Here is a 23,160-nt window from a genome sequence, read left to right on the forward strand (position 1 = left end):
TACTGTTGAGAAGTATTTATCATCCCAAACTTAAGTTTTGTGTCATTATTATTATTTTCCACAAACTGGGTATTAGCCAGGTAGCTCAGCACTATCAAAGAATGCTTGTGGGAGAATTTTATCAGCCCAAGATTAATTTTTCTTTATGGTGAATTAGTGCCTAGCTTAGCTCAATTTTTTTATTCACCACTATTTACTCATTTTCTGCTGATGTTACTTCTCTTAATTTCCAAAAATATATCTGAGTACTTTTGTTAGTGTGCTAGCCCATTCAGTATTCTGGTTTGAGGCAATGAATATGTCTTAGCTACCCACAGATACAAAGTAAAGTCTGGTCTGTTTTATGCATGGCATTGACTACAGACAGCAGCATTTATCCAGTAAGTCCTTTCTTGTAGATAAGTAAAGCACGGCAATTAGACATAAGCATATGAGAGATCTGGGTCAATTCTACATCAGTGATGTTTACCAATTTTGATACAATATGATGCTTGTGCCAAGTTCCTGATGAATATTGTAGTCTACACTGGATGTCATGCTCTTTGATTATATTCACACTCTCTTCTGTGACTTTATTTTTTATATCTTATCCAACATCCTTTTGTTCTCTCCCATATCTGGAGTTTCTTCTGCTCATGTTTGCCTTTATGAGGTAGCTAGGAACAAACTATTGGTGATTTCCTTGCTTTGTTCTCTTCATTGGCTTTTTTCCTCACAGTTGATACTCTACACTTGAGCTACCTCTCTACTTCTAGCTTTTTGTTCACTTAGTGTAGAGAAAGTATGTCTTGGACTTTTCTTCCCCAATTTGCTTTGACTCAGGATACTTGGCTATTTGCCTCTTCCTCAGCTAGAATCGCAGGCATAAGCCACCAGTACAAGCAGTTTTAATTTCTTCAGGAATCTCGTTATTAACTTTTATATACCATCACCAAAAGTGCAAGGATTGTCTGGGTTGATGTGGAACTGATGGGTGTCCTGATTACTCAAATGGTTGAATGCTCTGTTCAGTACTGACTTTCTACTTGTTATTTTTAATTTTTAAAGTGTTTGTTTCTCCATTAGATTTTTCTATCAATATTTAAATTTTCCAATACTATTAAACTTTGTTATTAATCCTCTGTGAGATGAATAAGTAGCAAAGTTTTTAACTGTTCTTTTGTCTGTCCTACCATTTCTTTCATTGTGATGAAGCTTTTCAATTTGACGTAAGCAAAGCTAGTTTCCATTTCTGGTGCTGAGTGTGGCATTTAGGATCTTGTAAATGACACAAATGATTCTACCACTTAGTCAAAACTAGAGATAGTTCTTGCTATTCTTGTCTTTCTATTTGTGTTCTATTTATGATTCTTCTGTATGTATGTTTTCCTTTATTTTCTCTATTACTTGCAAAGTTTCAGTTTCTATTATGAGCTAATTAATTTTGAATTTAAAAATAGTCAGGGTTTAGTTTCAGTGTTTTACACATGGATACCCAGTTTCACAATGCCACCCTATGCTAAGGGTTCAATGTTTAGACTATGTATTATTTGTGAACTTCTGCAAGAATCACATATCTGTAGTTGTTTGTAATTACTTCTTCATCTTATGTTCCTTTGTTCTTTCTTTTTTATCAGTATTTTTTTCCTGCTATTATTGCATCTCAGTATAGGGAAAAACAGATATAGAGATAGTTTAGAATTACTCGTGTCTGAAGATAGCTCTGGCTAACTGAGGATTTAATTTTTCATAAAATTTCATTTTGCCATTTCTATTTCTGTGAAGGAAGTGATAGGAATGATGATGGAGTTTGAAGTGAATCTGTAGATGACTTTCCATAATGTGGGCATTTTCTTTTTCTTTTTTTTTAAAAAAAAATTATTGTCAAACTGATATACAGAGCAGTTACAGTTTCATACTTTAGGCATTGGATACATTTCTTGTACTGTTTGTTACTTCCTCCCTCATTCCCCCTCCCCCCTCCCTCTTTCCCTTTCTCCCCATGAGTTGTTCAGTAGATTTACACTAAACAGTTTTGCAAGTATTGCTTTTATAATCTTTCATCTTTTTTACCCTGTGTCCCTCAATTTTGGTATTTCCTTTCAGTTTCCTAGTTCTAAGCCCCCCTTACGTCTAAGAGCAGACTCTGGACACGGAGATTTCAGTCTGGTGAACTTCAGTTTATTCAGGGGGAGGGCAATTGCATTTATTACAGTGATGACGGTGGGAAGGGGAGGGGCTTGGATTGCCTAACTAGATACTAGCAATTGGCTGACAAGCTGTCCATCATAGTGATGTCACAGAACTTCCTCTATGGGCAGAGATCATGGCCCACAGAACCGCCTCCCCTGGGCTCAGCCAGCCCCATTGTGGCACACGTGCTTACAGACGGAAGGCGGTGCTGGCTTAGCTCCCTCTTCCGGGGGAGGTTCCAGACCCAGGGAGAAGGTAGGAGTGGATACCAGCCAAGCAGTCCCAGGATGGGAGAAGGGGCCTGCCTCTTAGGTATAGCCAGACCCCAACAGTCCTTGAGGGACACTGATTGTGATTTGAGTTTTGTGGAATCAACCTACCATTTGGACTGGAGGTTTCATTCATTTTTAAGTCTTATCGGTAGAGTTTCCTGGATTTCCATACCCAAGTTTCTTTCACACTTTCTCTCCTTCTAGAGACTTTAGTGATTATTAAGTGTTATACATTTTGTGGTACTTAGCAGGGTTAAAATAGATTATGAAAAGCTATTTTGGAATGATGAGAACTATCTGTGATGAACAGGATGGAAGTAAAAGAGAAAAGACCCAAACAAGTAGTAGAGGGCTATGAGCAAATCCATGAGTGAAGGTACAAAAATGTAATAATGAAACTTCATTTAAATATTAAAGAAAATGTTTGTTTAATGTTTTATGATAAAAATTTAAAGACATACAAATGCAAACTGCAACGGCCTTGTATTTTTCCCATCATTTGTAATCTTCGATATCTATATACTCTAATAATTGTAAGATATATTGATAATTTTTCCTCTTCATCAAAATTACATGCATGATCTGTCCAATGCATTTACAATGTGAGAACATTCTTACATCAATTGCATACTCATTGTTATCAGTTGGTTTTGTACATTTTCTAAATTTTATTTTGTTTATGTAGTTGTACAAAGGAGTTTCCATTCAACACAGTAATTTATAAATACAGTGACTCTTGATCAGTTTCACCTCTGTTAACATTCTCACTCACACCTGCCACCCCACATCCTTCACTTTTTTTCCATCTAACAATTAGTGTATATGTTAAGTATACTTATGTATATATACCTGACTCAAGTAATCCTAGTACTCATTTTTTGTGCTTTTACTCTGTCTTTCTAAAAAAAAAAAACTATTTCTGTATAGATTCTATTATACCTCAGTCAATGAATATATAAATGCTTTGATACCACCCAGACACAGTCTGTTTCCCCCCATGATGGAAATCTTTCAGCCTGTGGGTCTCTGGGTCTGGTTCATTTCTCTTAACATAATCTTCTCCAAGTCTTTCAATTTCTTTATAAATGGTTTAATGCCATTTTTTTTTTTTTGTAATGGAAGAGTAAGTACATTGTTTAATTAGGCCACATTCTCTTGATCCAATTGTCCTTTGAGGGGCATGTTGGCTGCTTTCATATCTTGACTATTGTACATAAAGCTGAAATAAACACGGTTGTGCCAATAGAATTAGTGTATCCTTGTTTGTGCTCTATTGGACAAATGTCCTGTAGTGGAGTTTCTGGCTCATAGGGTAGTTCTCTGTTTAGTTTTCTGAGGACCCTCCCTAATGGTTTCCAGACTGATTGAAAAAATTTACATTCCCACTACCAATATGCAGCCATATCCTTGTCAGCATTTTTCATTGTTTTCTTGATAATAATCACTGTAAGTGGGTTGAGATGCAATGGTAGTGTTGTTTTGATTATTTCCTTTATGACTAGTAATGATAAACATTTTTTCATGTATCTATTGGCCATTCTTATTTCTTCTTTTGGGTAGTCTCTCTTAAGTCATTAGCTCAATTATTAGTTGAATTGTTGCTTCTTTGAGGATTCAATTTTTTTATCTCTAAGTATATTTTGGATATGAGGCCCTTCTCTGATGGATAGCTAGTGAAAACACAAAAATCAATTATTCTGTGTTTTTTTTGGAAATCCAGAACATTTATTAGTTGCCAAAATTCTGTGTTTAAACCTGGGGAAGTAATACAATGCAACAGAACCAATGTAAAAATCTACTGTCAGTCATGGTGGTCTTTTGAAAAGCAAGAAATATTTCAAGTACTCTTTGTCTTTTTAAAAACAGCAAAAGGAGATTTTTCATCCCTTTAACTTTCTTTTTTTTTTTCTTATTTATTGTCAAAGTGATGTACAGAGGGGTTGCAGTTTCATATGTTAGCCACTGGATACATTTCTTGTACTGTTAGCTCCTCCATCATTTCCCCCTCCCTCCTTTTCCCCCTCCCCCCATGAGTTATTCAGTTGGTTTACACCAAACAGTTTTTGCAAGTATTGCTTTTGTAGTCATTTGTCTTTTTATCCTGTGTCTCTCGATTTTGGTATTCCCTTTCACTTTCCTAGTTCTAATACCAGTATATACCGTTTCCAATGTACTCAGATAAGATACAGTGATAGTGCAGGTACAAGCACAGGAAGGGGATACAAGAGGATCATCAACAATAGAAGCTATGGTTTCACATGGTATGTTGAAAGTAATTACAACAGTGATATATCACTCGTTTCCATAACATGGAGTTCATTTCACTGAGCATTATCTTATGCATTCATAGGGGCATAGCTATTATGACCTTAAGATCCTCTGCTGTGACTTGCCTAAACCGGGGCTAATTATTCCCTATGAGGGAGACCATAGAGTCTATGTTTCTTTGGGTCTGGCTCACTTCCCTTAGTATAATTTTTTCCAAGTCCTTCCATTTCCTTACGAATGGGGCAATGTCATTCTTTCTGAGAGAGGCATAAAATAGCATTGTGTATATGTACCACATTTTCCTGATGCATTGGTCTACTGAGGGGCATCTGGGTTGATTCTATATTTTAGCTATGACAAATTGTGCTGCGATGAACATTGTTGTGCTGGTGGCTTTAGTATGTTCTTGTTTGTGATCATTTGGGTAGATGCCCAAAAGTGGGGCTGCTGGGTCATAGGGAAGCTCTATGTTTAGCCTTCTGAGGAATCTCCATACTGCTTGCCAGAGTGGCTGAACCAGTTTACATTCCCACCAACAATGAAATAGGGTTCCCTTTTGGCCACATCCCCTCCAACATTTATTATTGTTAGTTTTCTTGATATAGGACATTCATACTGGGGTGAGATGGAATCTCAATGTTGTTTTGATTTGCATTTCTTTTGTGGCCAGTGATGTAGAGCACTTTTTCCTATGTCTCTTGGCCATTCCCATTTCCTCATCAGAGAAGTCTCTTTTTAGGTTTCTAGCTCACTTGTTCAGGGGGCTGTTGGTTCTTTGAGGTTTTGTTTTGAAGGAATTTAATTTTTTTAGTTTTGCATATATTTTAGATATGAGGCCTTGTCCGTTGTATGGCCAGTAAAGATCTTTTCCCAATCTGTGGGCTTTCTGTTTATCTTGTGAGCTATGTCCTTTGCCCTGCAGAAGCTCTGTAGTTTGATGCAGTCCCATTTGTCCATCTTTTCTTTGATTTGTAGCCTTTCTGGGTCTTTGTTAAGGAAGTTCCATCCTGTGCCAAGGAGTCCATGTGTTTCTCCTACTCCTTTTAGTGTTTTCAGGGTATCTGTTTTAACTTCGAGGTCTTTGATCCATTTGGAGTTGATTTTGGTGCAGGGTGATATATAAGGATCTAGTTTTAGTTTGTTGCAGGTGCTGAACCTGTTTTGCCAGCACCATTTGTTAAAGAGGTTATCTTTCTTCCATCTTTTTTTTTTTTTTTAGCTCCTTTATCAAAGATTAAGTAGGCATAATTCTGTGGGTTCATTTCTGGGTCTTCAATTCTGTTCCATTAGTCTTCAGGCCTGTTCCAATGCCAATACCAAGCTGTTTTTATTACTATAGCTTTATAATACAGCTTGAAATTTGGTATTGTAATTCCTCCAACACTGTTCTTTCTGCTTAGGATTGTTTTTGCTATTCGGGGTCTTTTATTGTTCCATATGAATTTCTGGATTGCTTTCTCTATTTCATTAAAAAATGGTGTTGGGATATTAATGGGTATTGCATTGAATTTGTAGATAGCCTTTGGAAATATTGCCATTTTTGTATTTAGCTTTTTACCTATGACCTTTGCAGTTTAGAAACCTTTGTTTGATATAGTTCATTTTTTTGTGATGGGTCTGTTTTTATTTAATTATTTTTCATTGTTACTGCAGAGTTGATATACTGATGGGTTAAAGTTAAATGAGTTAGGTAATAAGTAATGAGTACAATTCTTCTTGAACCATCCTTCTCACACTTCCATCCTTCTCACACTTTCCCTCCTTTCCGCACCCACAATGGCCAGCTCATTTTCCACAGTGTAGTGACTATCACTGTTCTACTTTTTGTCCTTGTTCCACATTTTATGCACCCTCTTTTGCCCTCCCAAATCAAAACAAACAAACAAACAAGACCACAGGTAAAGAAAACAAAAAGAAACAATCTTAAATAAAAATTCCTTCTATTTTCCTTTCTTTTTTTTTTTTTCTCAAATTTTTATTATCAAACTGACATACAGAGAGGTTACAGTATCATACGTTGGGCATTGGATACATTTCTTGTACTGTTTGTTGCCTTGTCCCTCATGCCCCCCCTTCCCCCCTTTCGCTCCCCCCCCCCCAATGTGTTCAGTTCACTTACACCAAACAGTTTTGCAAGTATTGCTTTTGTAGTTATTTCTCTTTTTTTACCCTGTGTCTCTCGAATTTGGTATTCCCTTTGAATTTCCTACTTCCAATACCAGTAAACACGGTTTCCAATATACTCAGATAAGATTACAGAGATAGTGTAGGTACAAACATAGGAAGGTGATACAAAACATTATCAATAATAGAAACTACACATACACATAGGACGTTGAAAGTAGTTACAACTGTGATATATCACTTGTTTCCATAACATGGTGTTCATTTCAATTAGCATCATCTTATGTGTTTCTAAGGGTATAGCTATTGGGCCTTGTGATGCTCTGCTATGGCTCTATTTTCCTTTCTTGCAGTTAATTTCAAAGTGTATTATTTTATATGGTCATCTTTACGTACCTTTTGAGTTGCTGTCTACCATTTCTATGCACATTCTTCCTTGGCTTCTGAATGTTTCTATCCAGGTTCCTAAATAATTAATCATCTCACAGTGTGTGCACATTTATTTATTTATTTATTTACTTAGTTGAAGACTTTTTCGAGTCTATTGGCCATTCTTCTTTTCTTCCTTTGTGAAATGTCTCTTTCAGTCTGTATCACATTTATATATTGGGTTGTTGAGCTTTGGGTGATTTATTTTGAGGGGGCATTAATCCCTATTTATAGTTTAGATATAGTACCTTGTCTGATGTGTAGTTTGTAAAGATTTTCTCCCATCCTGTGGGCTTTCTGTTTATCTTGTTAGCTATGTTCCTTCCTACACAGAAACTCTTTGTTTTTCTTCTTTTTTCCTTTATTGTCAAAGTGAAGTACAGAGGGGTTATAATTTCATACGTAAGGCAGCGAGTACGTTTTTTATCCAACTTTTTACCTCCTCCCTCATTTTTCCCTCACCTCTCCCCTCCCTATTTCCCTCCTCCCCACCCCCCCATGAGTTGTACAGTTGGTTTACACCATAGAGTTTCCTAAGAATTGGTGTTACATTGGTTTATCTTTTTATCCTTTGTCTCTTGAATTTGGTATTCCCTTTTCCCTTCCCTAGTTTCAATACACATATATACAATATCTAAGGTGGGGCAGGGCACCTCTGGCTTTGTCTACTTGGGTCTGTGAGCTGTGGACCTGGGAAAAGATCCTCCCACCTGGGGAGGGAAACCTCCTGGGCAGTGCTGGCTCTCACTATTCAGTTACTCTTGCCCTTTTCAAAGATGGCCCCTTTATCATCACTTTCCCCACAGCCAGCTTTATTTCTGGTCTGCTCTGGCCCTGTCTATGCCAGAGTCAAAGATGGTGCTTCACTCTGGTGTTGAGGGAAGCGCTACCTTCCAAATGCTGTTCTATGGCACAAATGAGAATGTCTTTTGTGGGGTACTAACGCTTTCTCTGGAATTTCGGCCCATCTGTGAACAGCCTGCAATCTGCATTTGGCTGCTGACCATCTAGAGTATTTTTTCCTGGTTGCTGCTGTGTAACGCAGGTGAGTGAAGTGCTGGGCTCTCTGTTGGTGCCAGCGTGGAGGCGGGCTGCCAGCTGGAGGTCAAATCTGTTTTGTCAAGCCAGCTGCCTCGATTTTTCCTTTCTGGCCAGAATCTCTATATAACTTGGTCTGTCTTTCTAGGACTAAAAGTTTCTCTGGAGTAGTAAAACTGGGTTCTTGGAGGGAGCTTAGATAGGGATGTGCTGCTCCTCTGCCGTTTTGCCAGAACTCCCCCAGCTCTTTTTTTTTCTTGATTTGTTCTATGGTTTATTTATTCTCTAATTCATTCATTTCTGCTTCAATTTTTATTGTCATTTTCTCTCTATTAATTTGAGGTTTGGTTTTTTCCTGCTTTTCCAGGAGGTTGAGGTTCTTGCTAACGGTTTCAATGAATTCTCCCATTATTTTTTCGTTATTATCATCACACATACCAATTGTCTAGTGTATAATTTCAAACTCTCATTTATTAAAGTTATCAGTGATGATTTTAGTGCATCTTTTCAAGTGACTTCTAAGTTCCTATTCACCTGCTCTATTATCTGCTGCTTTTCTGGAATAAGCTCTTTTAATCCTAACACTGTCTTATGTAAAAGGCCTACAGAAATTGCTGTCTCCTGTCACATTTCAGCTCAACTTATGAAGAGAGCAAAACTACGTAAGGAAGAGTAGGTTGTTACATGTGTGTTTTACAAGCAACAGGTTTTAACTTGTGTAAACACATATTTCAAAGCATCTTCATATATGTAGACCTAGAACATTCTACTTAGAGATTTGCATTCTCTGAAGACAGGAAGAGAAAGAGGATTAAAATAATATTCTCTGTTCAGTGTGTCAGAGATCAGGGCTTGTTTTACATTGCAGTTTCTATAGGATGGCCAGATTAGGACCTCTTTAGAATAACATCCTCAGTTCCCAGTTGTGACATGATTTTAGTTGATACTTGGGCTATATGAGGTGGTTCCCATCAGAGATGGTGGGATGAGGAACATAATGGGAGATTTAATTTTTTTTTTTTTTTTTTTTTTTAGCATTTTTCCTGTGTATAGTCAGCTCCTGGTATTGTTTCCCTAGGTGTCTCCCTGTCTGCATGTGTTCCCTGGGCTGTTGCTGTCCACAAGTGGGAGATTTAGGGACAGTTGGCAATTGTCATTTTCTGTCACAGGGACAGGTCCTGGTGTTCTTTTTCCCAGATGCTTCTATGACTATGTGCAATACTGCTGTCAGCCTGCAGGAGTTTTGTGGTAGAGTTGGGAATTGTAGTTGTGCTGGCAGAGTTGCATTGCTGTATTCCAGCAAACTTTCTTCCATAGCTGCAGAAAGTGTGAGAAAAGAGTTTGGATCTTTGTTTTCATCAAATATGTTACCTCTCACTTCATCTGGGGATTCAGTCAGGGCACTTTGGGAAATCAAAGAAAGCTGGCCTTCCAAGAGTGGGGTGCATGATGGGGTGCTCACAGATTCTGCAGCCAGTGCTGAGCAGGCCAGTGAAGTCTTGGTGAGGGGTTTCTGTGGGAGCATGTGACAATATCAAACTCCTTTATCTGATTTCCTTCCCTACCCCCCAATGTACCTCTCTCTCCCCCTCTTGGTATCCTTGCTCTGCCTGGGGTAGCACAGGGCCTAGATTCCAGATGTCCGTTGGGGATGTGCATGCTATCTTGCTGTTTTCTGCTTTTGCATTTTTGTGGTAAGATATCCTCTGTATTTGAATGAGACTCTACCTGTTGAAAGTTTGATTGGTATGCATCTTGAGGTGAAGTGTATGCTGGGAACCTAAATCTCTATTTGGTCAGAGACACCTAGAGAGTTTAGCTGTGACAAAGTCACTGTCTTCGTTGTATCAGGCCTGTATCAAATACATCATTAATGCATTCACATGAGATTTTTTTAATTTGTTGGTGCAAGAAATAAGGCACATGAACTTTTATCTGAATACTGCCTTTGTTGTACTCCTGATAAGTCGGTATTTCATGTCTTCATTTACATCAAATGCTAGAAATAATTGAATTTCCTTTCTTATGTGTTTGAAGACCTACTGATTACTCTGTAATGAATTACTCACTTTCCATGAGTTTGAGTATTTCCTGTGATGTGTTTTTATGTTGAGCTCTACTTTTACTGTGTTAACAGGCCACAGGGCATCTTTTTCTTGCTCATTAGTGGTTCTTACTTTTGGGCTGAAATTATACTTTAATATTTATTGTAAAAAGATGTAGTGGAGATATAGTCTCTTTCTGCTTGTCTGGGAATCTCTTTATCCCTTCTACATTTCCAAATGATATCTTTGTATATACAATACTCCTGGTGGATAATGTAGGTATATTTTATCTTTAATACTGTAAAGGTCTCATGAAATGTTCTCCTGATTCTTATGGATTCTACTGCGGAGTGAGCATTAAGGGAAACATGGGGACACCTATGTGTTATGGGTCTGATTTCTCTTCTAGTCTCAAGACTATTCCCTTCATATGTATTTCACTTGTGAGAGCTTGATCATAAGACAGCCATCTGTAGACATTGTGGTGAAAAATTTCATAATCCTTTCATTGCTAGGTGTCTTACATTGAATCATTTTCTACATTAGGAATTTTAAATTTTGTCACTACTTATTAGAACATGCATTTTGAATTTTTGTCATTCCAAACCATCTCCTGGATCCACAAAACACTAATATTTGCTTTCAGTGTCTCAATCTAGTTATATGGGGAAGAGAGGCAGTAATCACTGCATTTTAGCATGGTGGCCTTGGAATTGGAATTTTATTGTAAAGCTTGCTTACAATTCTCTCCTCATCACCCATGCTAAAGATTCCTCTCACCATAATGGTTTCCTTGAGTTGGCTGCATCCCTTTTGTTTGTTACATAAATAACAATAAAACTCTGTCACCTGATATTGAGCTCTTATGGTTGATATTGCAGGAAGAGCTGTTCAATAGTTGGGTCTGTGAGTACACCTTCTTATAGGTTCTTTCATTTACAAAAAACTCTTTGCTTCTGAAAGTTGCTCTTAAATTGAATATTCATATCTTAGACTGGTGTGTCACATAAACACATAACATAAACTGTGTGACTCCTAACACTACATTTGTCATGCAGGTGGACCTAGTGGCACTAAGATAAAGGCAAGAGAATATTTTCTGTCTCACCAAAACCTAATACACAACAGAATTTTGCTGCCAGTGCATGTGTTAGTATGGAAAATCAAGCTCACTCTCATGGCTTAAATATATTTTTGAATGTCATTCATGACAAATGCCCTTCATGTGCTTACCTAATTCTGTAAACAACCATAAAAATGGTGGTAGTGTTTTATGATATTCATTGGCAAAGAAACATTCAATCCATCAAAGTTAGGAGTTTTGAACATATTTTATTCATCAATTTGCTTTGCATTGTACTCTCACCTTTTTCAAAAGCCTTGAACACTCAAGAGAGTGAGCCTGGGAGGAAGTGGTCAAAACTGCTGTGCATTTCCTCTTGCTTGCTAGCTTTGCAATTTTTTTTTTTTTTTTTTTTTTGGCCAGTCGTGGGCCTTGGACTCAGGGCCTGAGCACTGTCCCTGGCTTCTTCCCGCTCAAGGCTAGCACTCTGCCACTTGAGCCACAGTGCTGCTTCTGGCCGTTTTCTGTATATGTGGTGCTGGGGAATCGAACCTAGGGCCTCGTGTATCCGAGGCAGGCACTCTTGCCACTAGGCTATATCCCCAGCCCTGCAATTTTTTTAATACCACATGAGTGCTGGGTATTGAACTCAGGGCCCAGGCACTGTCCCTTGGCTTTGCCATTCAAGGCTGGTGTTCTATCACTTGAACTACATCTCCACTTCTCCATTTTGATTTTTGTTTTGTGTTGTCTTGGTGAATAATTTTTATAAGATTCTCAGACTTTCCCTCTTGGGGTACATAAATCTCAATCCTTAGATCGAAGCTTCCTAAGCAGCATGAGACATGGGTCTTGTACCCATGCTTTGCATCTTTGCTTTGGCATGGCAGATAGTTTTTCATGCTGTAAAACCTGCTTCTCACATGTCTTCCTCAGCCTTTCCCTCCTAAGTGCATATTCCATGTTTCAAATTAGATTCTAGAGCCAACCCCCAGATCTGTTTTTGGTGCTCTACATTCTGTGGTCTGCCATGTCATCCTGCATCCTGATTCCCCAGCCTGCAGGGGTCTGGGAGTGGGTGGCCTCTTCCTGTAAGGGGAAAATGTGTGGGTTCAGGAGCTTTGGGGACCGCTATGGTCTCTATTAAGGCACAAACAGGTCTACACCATAGTGAATGTAGCTGTCTGGCTCCTCTTATTCCTTATTCTCACAGGCCACACTGCTGTCTTCCTAGATCACTCTTCTCACCTTCCTGCCAGATGTCTTCTCAGCTAAGGGCCACCCTTCACTCTAGGGACTTTGGGATTCTGAATACTTCTCAGATTCCTTGATCAGCTTAACATTGACTCCTCTTGATATCCCTTTCCGGTGAAGGTCAAGATTGGAGACATCACCATCCTCTACCCCTACTGCATGATCCTTCAAAAAGCAATAGACTGTGATGAGTAATTATTTGCATGATCACATGGGAACTGGGAGCAACTGGGAGTGTAGAACTGTGTGTTACACCAGAATATTCTATGCGCCAGAGGAGTCCCTTAAAATAGCAGGGAGTAGCTGGATGCTGATGGCTCATACCTGTAATCCTGGCTACTCATGAGGCTGAGACCTGAGGATCACAGTTGAAGCCAACTTGGGCACGGAAGTCTTTGAGACTTTTATCTCCAATAAACTACTCAGAAAAAGCAAGAAGGGGCATTGTGGCTCAAGTGATAGGTATTAGACTTGAACAGAAGCCACCCAGGGACAGTGCCTAGGCCTACAGCTCAAGCCCCAGGACTGGTAACAAAAAATACCAGGGTGATGCAGAAATCACTGGCTCATACCTGTAATCCTAACTATTCAGGGGGCTGAGATCTGAGAACTGTGGTTTGAAGCCAGCCAGGCATGAAAGTCTATGAAACTAATATCTCAAATTAAACCAGAAAAAACAACAATAACCTAGAAGTGGTTGTGTTCCTCAAGCAATGGGGTGCCACCAGTTTTAAGTAAAAAAGTTAAAGGACAGAGGTCAGGCCTAGAGATCAAGCCAACACCCACACAGACACAGACACAGACAGACAGACAGACAGACACACACACACACACACACACACAAATAAATATATACACCAGGGGAAAATAGAAAGTGGTGAAAAAGACAAGAAGAAGGAAGGATTGGATAAAGGCAAAAATTAGTTTTCCTATATCTTTGGCAATTCTATGGCATTTGTCAACTAAACTTTGTATAAGTTTGGGATAGAATATCTTCAAAAAACAGTTGCAGATGGCTCCCAGTTTAGCAATGATCCCATTCTCTGACCTCACTTAAAAACCAATGAAGGGATTTTACCAGCACAGTTACCACCATGATAGAAGTGACATCAACCAACAACAGCTGCCACTTAATGAACTTTATTAGTACCAGCCCAGAGGCTGAACATGCCCTGCATGGTATCATTAATCACTGTTTACCTAAGGAGTCGACTACAGTGATTCAGTCTAAGAAAAAGGAGGCTGTCAGAGTCAAAGAGACTTGCCAAGGCCAAAATCAGTACTGGGATATTGTTGTAGGAAGTAGAGTTGACTCCATCTAGATTAGGGAAACATGCTAACAAGTGTTAAAATGAAGTTAAATATTAAATCAACATGACCACAGTATTCTGCTTCTGTAAATGGCTGGCTTAATTTGTTTGTTGCTTGCTCTACCCCTTGCGCCAACCCCCTACTCTGTGCTATGCTTTTTCCTTTATAAACCCTAGCTGGAGGACTGTTAGGGGTCGCAGTTTCAGCTCCTGAGTCTGTGTTTCATCTCTGGATGATCAGTTCACTTTTTACTTCCCCAATAAATCTATCTTTTTGCTTGAGACTGTCTCTGAGTGGTGGACTCTTGGAGGGACATAGAATCCCCTCCCTCGAACCCCATAACAATATCAACTCAAGGCATTTCATTTCTATTTCAAACTTAAACCACCACTGATGCAAGTTTTCTAAAGAAGTTAATGTCAAGGACATATCCAGAAGGGTATACACCTTAGCAGAGTGGGGCCCACAGAGATTATCCTTAAAGATTAATCAATAAAAGTACGTTAAAATCTCTAAGTCCTGGGCAAGTCAAAATATATTTCTTTATAAAGCCAAATGAAAGCTGCCCACAGAGTAAAATCTATCTGTCTTTTCTGGTGGATGTAGATAGGTAGGCAATAAGAAAAGTAGCTACTGAAATGCTTTGTTCTATCCTGGACATCAGTGGCTCATGACTACACTCTTAACTACTCCAGCCACTGAGATTTGTGGATCGTAGTTTAAAGCCACCCTAGGTAGTTAGGTTCATGAGACTCTTATTGTCACTCAACTACAAAAAAGAGCCAGAAGTGGAGCTGTAGCTCAAGTGGTAGAATGCCAACCTTGAATGAAAAAGCCAAGCATGAGTACAAAATGCTGAGTTCAAGTCCCAGTACTGATACATACACACACAAAAAAATAGAAGCATCTTGTGACATAATTTGCACAATTTTTCACCCAATAAAATAATATAAGAACTATCCAATAAACTCAACCGGTAAGTATGAAATATCCTATCAAAAAGAAAACATAGAAATGAGGCTCTTTTTTTTTTCAAATTTTTATTATCAAACTGATGTACAGAGAGGTTGCAGTTTCATATGTTAGGCATTGGATACATTTCTTGTACTGTTTGTTACCTTGTCCCTCATTCCTCCCTCCCCCCTCCCCCTTTCCCTTTTCCCCCCTGAAGTGTTCAGTTCACTTACACCAAACAGTTTTGCAAGTATTGCTATTGTAGTTGTTTAGGTGTTCATGAGGGTATAGCTATTGGGCCTTGTGATGCTCTGCTATGAGTTGCCTAAACCTGTACTAATTATTCCCAATAAGGGAGACCATAGAGTCCATGTTTCTTTGGGTCTGGCTCACTTCACTTAGTATAATTTTTTCCAAGTCCTTCCATTTCCTTACAAATGGGACAATGTCATTCTTTCTGATAGAGGCATAAAATTCCATTGTGTATATGCACCACATTTTCCTGATCCATTCGTCTACTGAGGGGCATCTGGGTTGGTTCCAGATTTTCGCTATGACAAATTGTGCTGCGATGAACATTGTTGTGCTGGTGGCATTACTGTGATTTTATTTGTGGTCAAATGAGGCTCTTGCACAGACTCATCTTTCCACTAACAAGTCTCCCTCCTGTCAAGTGAGAAAAACATTTGGTAGACCATGCCCTTGTAAAGAGAGCAAAATTGAATTTTGAGTAACAATGAAACAATGTTCACAGGAGCTGGTTTCAAAATTAAATGGTTTGTATGATATACACTTTGATTCTTGGTGCATCAAAATATGAAATGCTATTTTACATGCTTTGTAATATGTCACTGTTTTCACAAGCATATTATGTTAGAAAGAAAAAAAGAGCAGATGGTGGTGAGCAGCCTTGGGACTCTGACATGGCACTAGCTTATAAGTTTTTAAATATCATTGCAAAGAGACAAGTCTTGTACCCTTTCCTATTCATTGTCTAGGATTTCTAGGAGAGTGAAGGAGGAGGATGTGTAGCTTTGAACTTGAGATGCTCTTCACTTTGGTTCCACAATATTATTTGGTTCTGAATATTAAATATCAGAATTGTCCAATCTTAAGGGATTCATTTTCAGTGATTGGTCGCTGGGTAGTGAATCAATCACATTCATGGATATAGGCATAAGGCTAGGAAGGACTTCATGGAAATTCTCCACTTATAACTCTTCTTCCTAAGATGTGACTTCACATAAAGAAATCATGGATCATTGTTTGCAAAAATGATTATACTTCTTGTTCCCTGTTGTGTGCCATCTCTTTCCACTCTGGTTTTACAGGTTGTCTTTTTATTCCATCTCCTTCTAAGTCACAGTGCTTTCTTTGATCAATAAAGTGTGGCAGAGGTGACATAGTGTAGACTCAGATCATGAACTCTCTTCTTTTGTCTGTTGCTTCTGTCAGTAAATGAGCCCAAACTAACCTACTGTTAAGAGAGGCTCTGTGAATCATATAAACTTTTTCAATTGTTCCTGTTCTTTAGCACTATGCAAAAGCCAGCCTTATTTGCAAACCTATCTACCTACCCTGTAAGTAATCACAGGTGTGTGGTAGAGAGCATCCAAGACCAGAATGTTCCAAAAAAAGACCAACAAAAATGTTGACTTGCAGAAATCTTGAGCTGGATCATTACTCCAAGTAATTAACTTTGATGAATTTTCAGTGTACAACAGCTACTCAATATACTGTTTGAAACTTATTCTGCTATTGAAGTCAAGTTCTACAAAACATCCTGCCCAACACTGAGAGCTGCAAGAGGTCAGGCAAAGTGCCATTTGAGTAATCAGGGGCTCAAGGTCTGTGGTCCTTGAACAAAAATTCAAAGTTTGGTAAGAGCAAAAAAACGAATATGCCAATCAAGATGCATACACATACCATATAAATGCCAGATACTAACTGAATGTGGGATATAAAGGTGGGAAACAGACAAAAGGGGAAGACAAGAAAATCCAAACTTTGTAGTGCTCTCTCCTAAGGCAATGTGTGCACATGACAACAGAAACTGACCTTGGCTTGCTTGTTAGGACACAAAAATAAAAACAACAAAAAAAAGAAGCTTTGGAAAGATTCGTTGAGTAACTTGATAACCTACCAGCTCATGAATAACTGTGGCTTGCCTTTTTGCCCTCCTGCTGCAAAGACAGGGATTCTGGATTATTCTTGAGAAACAGAAGATTCCCAAATGACCATATAAACGGTTTATTTGAAGTAATGAACAAGGACTCCTGCTCAGCTCCTGACCGACCCTTCTCCCTCCCCACTCCCAGATCGCGATGGACTTGGCCTGCCCCTGCTGCTGCTGCCAGCAGCCCTACGAAGGTCTTCCTCAGAACTGAGACCTCTTGCTCCCTGTTTCACCAGGTCCCCTCTGGAGGAAGGGGAAGGAAGAGACACGGCTTTTCCTGTGCCTTTTGCCGGGCTCGACTTGTTCTGCCTGCGGCTTCCTGGGAACTCGAGGGCCGCGGCCGGCCTGGCTCTGCCCACGGCCTGATTGGAGCTGGACCGGAGCAGTTTGGGACTCGTAACAGCGGACACTTCGTTCACAAAGATACCTTACACTCTGCAATGGCTGTGGTATCAAGACTCTGTGGCAAAATGGAACCTCAAGATTCGTCTTTAGAAATTTGTGTAGAATCTCTGTCTAGTTTACTGAAACATGAAGATCATCAGGTTTCAGATGGAGCACTGTGATGTTTTGCCTCACTAGCAGACCGATTTACTGGTCATGGTGTGGACCCAGCTCCTTTAGCCAAACATGGATTAACTGAGGAACTCTTATCTCGAATGGCAGCTGCTGGTGGCACTGTATCAGGACCCTCATCAGCATGCAAACCAGGTCTCAGCACCATTGGAGCCCCTTCCACAACTGCAGACTCCAAATTGAGTAACCAAGTGTCAACGATTGTAAATTTGCTCTCAACGCTTTGCAGTGGCTCTCCAGTAGGATCACACGATCTCCTGAGGTCAGAGCTTTCAGATTCAATTGAGAATTCCTTACAGGGTAATGAAAGATGTGTGCTTGATACCATGCGTTTGGTTGATCTTCTGTTGGTGCTACTATTTGAAGGATGAAAGGCTTTGCCTAAGTTTAGTGCTGGATCTATAGGCAGAATCCCAGGACTTTGGAGACTGAATAGTTCTGGGGAGCGTTCCCATCAGCAGCTTATAGACTATATTCGAAGTAAAGATACTGATGCACTTATAGATGCAATTGACACAGGAGCCTTTGAAGTAAACTTTATGGATGATGTGGGTCAGACTTTACTAAACTGTGCCTCTGCTTTTGGAACTCAGGAAATGGTAGAATTTCTTTGTGAGAGAGGTGCTGATGTTAACAGAGATCAAAGGTCATCATCATTACATTATGCTGCCTGTTTTGGAAGACCTCAAGTAACAAATACTCTATTAAGGCATGGTGCAAATCCAGATTTAAGAGATGAAGATGGGAAAACTCCATTAGATAAAGCTCGTGAAAGGGCCCATAGTGAAGTTGTGGCTGTTCTTCAATCTCCTGGTGACTGGATGTGCCCAGTTAATAAAGGAGATGATAAGAGAAAGAAAGATTAAAAAAAGGATGAAGAAGAATGTAATGAGCCCAAAGGAGATCCAGAAATGGCACCAATATACTTGAAAAGGTTATTGCCAGTGTTTGTGCAAATATTTCAGCAAACCATGCTGCCTTCAATAAGGAAAGCAAGTCTTGCTCTAATCCGAAAAATGATTCATTTTAGCTCTGAAGCACTGTTAAAAGAAGTTTGTGACTCTGATGTTGGTCATAATTTGCCTACATTATTAGTGAAATCACTGCAACTGTTCTTGATCAAAAGGATGATGATGATGGCACTTGCTTGCTTTGCAGATCATAAGAGATAGTAGATAAAGGTGGTGATATTTTTTTGGATCAGCTAACCAGACTTGGTGTAATTAGCGAAGTGTCAAGTTTGGCAGGTCCTTCCTCTGATGATGAAAACGAAGAGGAGTCAAAACCAGCAAAAGAGGATGAACTACAGGAAGATGCTAAAGAATTGCAGCAAGGTAAACCCTATCATTGGAGAGACTGGTCAATCATTAGGGGAAGGGACTGCTTATATATTTGGAGTGATGCTGCAGATTTGGAATTATCTAATGGAAGTAATGGATGGTTCAGATTTATCCTGGATGGAAAACTTGCTACCCTGTATTCAAGTGGTAGCCCTAAAGGTAGATCAGATAGTTCAGAAAACAGAAGTGAATTCCTAGAGAAACTACAAAGAGCTTGAGGGCAAGTAAAGCCATCTACTTCAAGTCAACCTATACTATCAGCACCAGGACCCACTAAACTTACTGTTGGGAATTGGTCACTAACATGCTTAAAAGAAAGAGAAATTGCTATTAATAACTCAGATGATCAGCACGCAACAATATTTAAAGAAAATTTACCTGGTTTTGTATTTGAATCTAATAGAGGAACCAAACATTCATTTACTGCAGAAACTTCTCTGGGTTCAGAATTTGTGACTGGCTGGAATGGCAAAAGAGGCAGAAAACTGAAATATAAGTTGGAAAAAAACAAAGCAAAAGGAACGAACTATGGCTTGAGATTTATATGACGATCACTTTAAAGCTGTTGAAAGCATACCTCGAGGAGTAGTGGTAACATTGAGAAACAAAGCAACTCAGAGTCATCGTGGGAGCTTCATACAAATATACAATGTATTGAAGGTGAGAACACTTGGCTAGATTTAATAAAGACAGCTTTAGAAAACCTAATTGTACTTTTGAAGGATGAAAACACAATTTCACCATATGAAAGGTGTAGTAGTGGTTTAGTACAAGCACTTCTTACTGTTTTAAAAAACAGCATGGATTTGGATATGAAGCAAGATTGTAGTCAACTGGTAGAAAGAATTAATGTTTTCAAAACAGCCTTTAGTGAAAATGAAGATGATGAAAGTCGACCAGCAGTTGCATTAATTCGAAAGTTAATAGCTGTACTAGAATCAATTGAAAGTCTATCTCTCCATTTGTATGATATACCAGGGTCCACATGTAATCTCCAGATACTTACAAGAAGATTGCATTTTCGTTTGGAACATGCACCTGGTGAAACTTCACTGATTGCTCGGACTGGCAGAATGTTGAAGATGGAACCACTAGCTACTGTAGAATCTCTAGAAGAGTATCTCTTGAAGATGGTAGCAAAGCAGTGGTATGATTTTGACCGATCTTCATTTGTTTTTGTTCGAAAACTAAGAGAAGGCCAAAATTTTATTTTTAGACACTAGCATGACTTTGATGAAAATGGAATCACTTACTGGATTGGTACAAACACAAAAACTGCATATTAATGGGTTAATCCTGCTGCCTATGGACTTGTTGTAGTAACATCATCAGAAGGACGAAATCTACCATATGGTCGATTGGAAGACATACTAAGTTGTGATAATTCAGCCTTAAATTGTCATAGCAATGATGATAAGAATGCCTGGTTTGCTATAGGTCTGGGTCTCTTGGTGATACTATCAGCATATACACTTCATCATGCTCGTGGTTATGGAAGCTCTACACTAAGAAATTGGGTTTTCCAGGTATCCAAAGATGGGCAGAACTGGATTTCTTTGTATACCTATGTTGATGACTGCAGTCTCAATGAACCAGTATCAATTGCCACCTGGCCTCTCGATCCGCCAAAGGATGAAAAACAAGGGTGGTCACATGTGAGAATTAAACAGATGGGGAAGAATGCAAGTGGTCAAACACACTATCTCTCACTATCTGGCTTTGAGCTTTATGGCACTGTGAATGGAGTATGTGAAGATCAACTAGGGAAAGCAGCTAAGGAGGCAGAAGCTAATCTTAGAAGACAGAGATGTTTATACGTTCACAGGTTATGAAATACATGGTTCCAGGAGAATGAGTCATCAGAGGCCTTGATTGGAAATGGCAAGATCAAGATGGCAGCCCACAGGGAGAAGGCACTGTCACAGGAGAACTACATAATGGTTGGATTGATGTCACCTGGGAAGCTGGTGGCTCAAACTCTTACTGTATGGGTGCAGATGGAAAATTGGACCTCAAGCTTGCACCAGGGTATGACCCTGATACAGTGGCATCACCCAAACCTGTTTCATCCACTGAAGCTTGGTGAAAAACAGCTGTACAGACAAGACATCTGCTGCTGCAGGCTCCTCAACTAGAAAAGGGAGCAGCAGTTTTGTGTGTAGCATGGCCAGTAGCAGTGACATTAGCTTGGGTTCGACCAAAACGTAACAGAGATCAGAAATTGTAATGGAACACAGTGTAGTTTCAGGAGCTGATGTCCATGAACCAATTGTTGTTCTTTCATTTGCTGAAAACGTCCCTCAAACAGAAGTAGGGTCATCTTCCAGTTCAAGAACCAGCACCTTAACAGCGGAAACAGGAAGTGAAAATGTTGAAAGGAAGTTAGGTCATGATAGTTCTGTTTGTACTCCTGGGGAGTCTAGAGCAATATCCATGGGAATTGGTAGTGTTAGTTCTCCTGATGTTAGTTCAGTATACAGCTTCCCAATGATCCCTTAGCTCTTCAGCAAGTAGCAGACTGTCAGAGAGATTTTTGTTGGCTGCTGGGGCCCCTATGAGCTCTAGTGCAAGTGTACTTAACCTGTCCTCAAGAGAAACATCTAGCTTGGAGAGTTTTGTAAGGAGAGTGGCAAACAACATGGACTAATGCCACAAAGAACATGAATCTAAGCCGAAGCAGCAGTGATAACAACACTAATACTTTGGGGAGGAATGTGATGAGCACAGCAACTACTCAGGTGCTCAGAGTTTCCCTAATCTGACCACACCTGGTACTACATCAACAGTGACCATGCCAACATCCAGTGGTACAAGCAGCAGCAATGTAGCTACTGCAATGACAGTTTTATCAGTGTGTCAGTCAATAAGTAATACCAGCAGCCTCACATCGACCTCTAGTGAGAATGACACAGGTCAGGAAGCAGAATATTCCTTATATGATTTTCTTTTTTTTTTTGCCAGTCCTGGGCCTTGGACTCAGGGCCTGAGCACTGTCCCTGGCTTCTTCCCGCTCAAGGTTAGCACTCTGCCACTTGAGCCACAGCGCCACTTCTGGCCGTTTTCTGTATATGTGGTGCTGGGGAATCGAACCTAGGGCCTCGTGTATCCGAGGCAGGCACTCTTGCCACTAGGCCATATCCCCAGCCCTATGATTTTCTTGATAACCACCATGCTAGTACTCTGTTAGCTGAACTCGATGATGATGAGAACTTACCTGAGCCTGATGAAGAAGAAGATGAGAATGAAGATGGCAATCAAGAGGACCAAGAATACGAGGAGGTTATGATTTTAAGATGTCCATCCCTGCAGCATCGAGCTGGCTCTCGCTCTGATGTAACACACCATGCTGTCACCTCCCAACTACCACAGGTCCCCCCTGGAGCAGGAAGCCTACCTCTTGAGGAGCAGGAAGAAGAAGAGTATGAAACGAAAGGAGGATACCAGAGAACGTGGGATGATGATTATATGCTAAAGCCTCAATTTTCTGCTCTAGTCCCAGCTTTTGATCCTAGGCCAGGTCGTACTAATGTCCAACAGACAACTGACCTAGAAATTCCACCCCCAGGAACACCTCATTCAGAGCTTTTGGAAGAAGTTGAATGTACTCCGTCACCTTGATTCGCCCTCACTTTGAAAGTAACTGGTCTTGGAACAACTTGTGAAGTTAAATTGCCACTCACCAATTTCAGGTAAACCATCTTTTATTATGTCCAAAAATTACTTCAGTTGTCCTGTAATGGCAATGTGAAATCAGATAAACTTAGGCATATTGGGGAGCCAATATACACAATCATGTACGGAGAAATGAAGTATTCAGACAAGGAAAAGGAAAATGGAAAAATGGGCTGTTGGTCTGTAAGGTATGTGGAACAGTACCTTGACACTGATGAATTACCAAAGAATGACTTGATAACCTACCTGCAGAAGAATGCAGATGATGCTTTCCTGCATCACTGGAAATTAACTGGCACTAATAAAAGCATTAGGAAAAACAGAAATTGTTCTCAGCTCATAGCTGCATATAAGGATTTTTGTGAGCATAGAACAAAGTCTGGATTAAACCAGGGAGCCATATCTACTCTTCAAAGTAGTAACATTCTTAATTTGACAAAAGAACAACCTCAGGCTAAAGCAGAAA

General features: G+C 39.6%; 1 pseudogene across 1 annotated transcript; it reads left to right on the forward strand.

Annotated features, from left to right (window-relative positions):
* Nucleotides 1-17,192: 17,192 nt before the first annotated feature.
* On the forward strand, nucleotides 17,193-19,620 carry LOC125347654 (annotated as a pseudogene). The gene has a single exon (XR_007210264.1). The product of XR_007210264.1 is annotated as an E3 ubiquitin-protein ligase HECTD1-like (transcript).
* The last annotated feature ends 3,540 nt before the right edge of the window (nucleotides 19,621-23,160 follow it).

The sequence above is a fragment of the Perognathus longimembris genome, chromosome 3 (assembly GCF_023159225.1).
Source record: "Perognathus longimembris pacificus isolate PPM17 chromosome 3, ASM2315922v1, whole genome shotgun sequence".
NCBI lineage: Eukaryota > Metazoa > Chordata > Mammalia > Rodentia > Heteromyidae > Perognathus > Perognathus longimembris.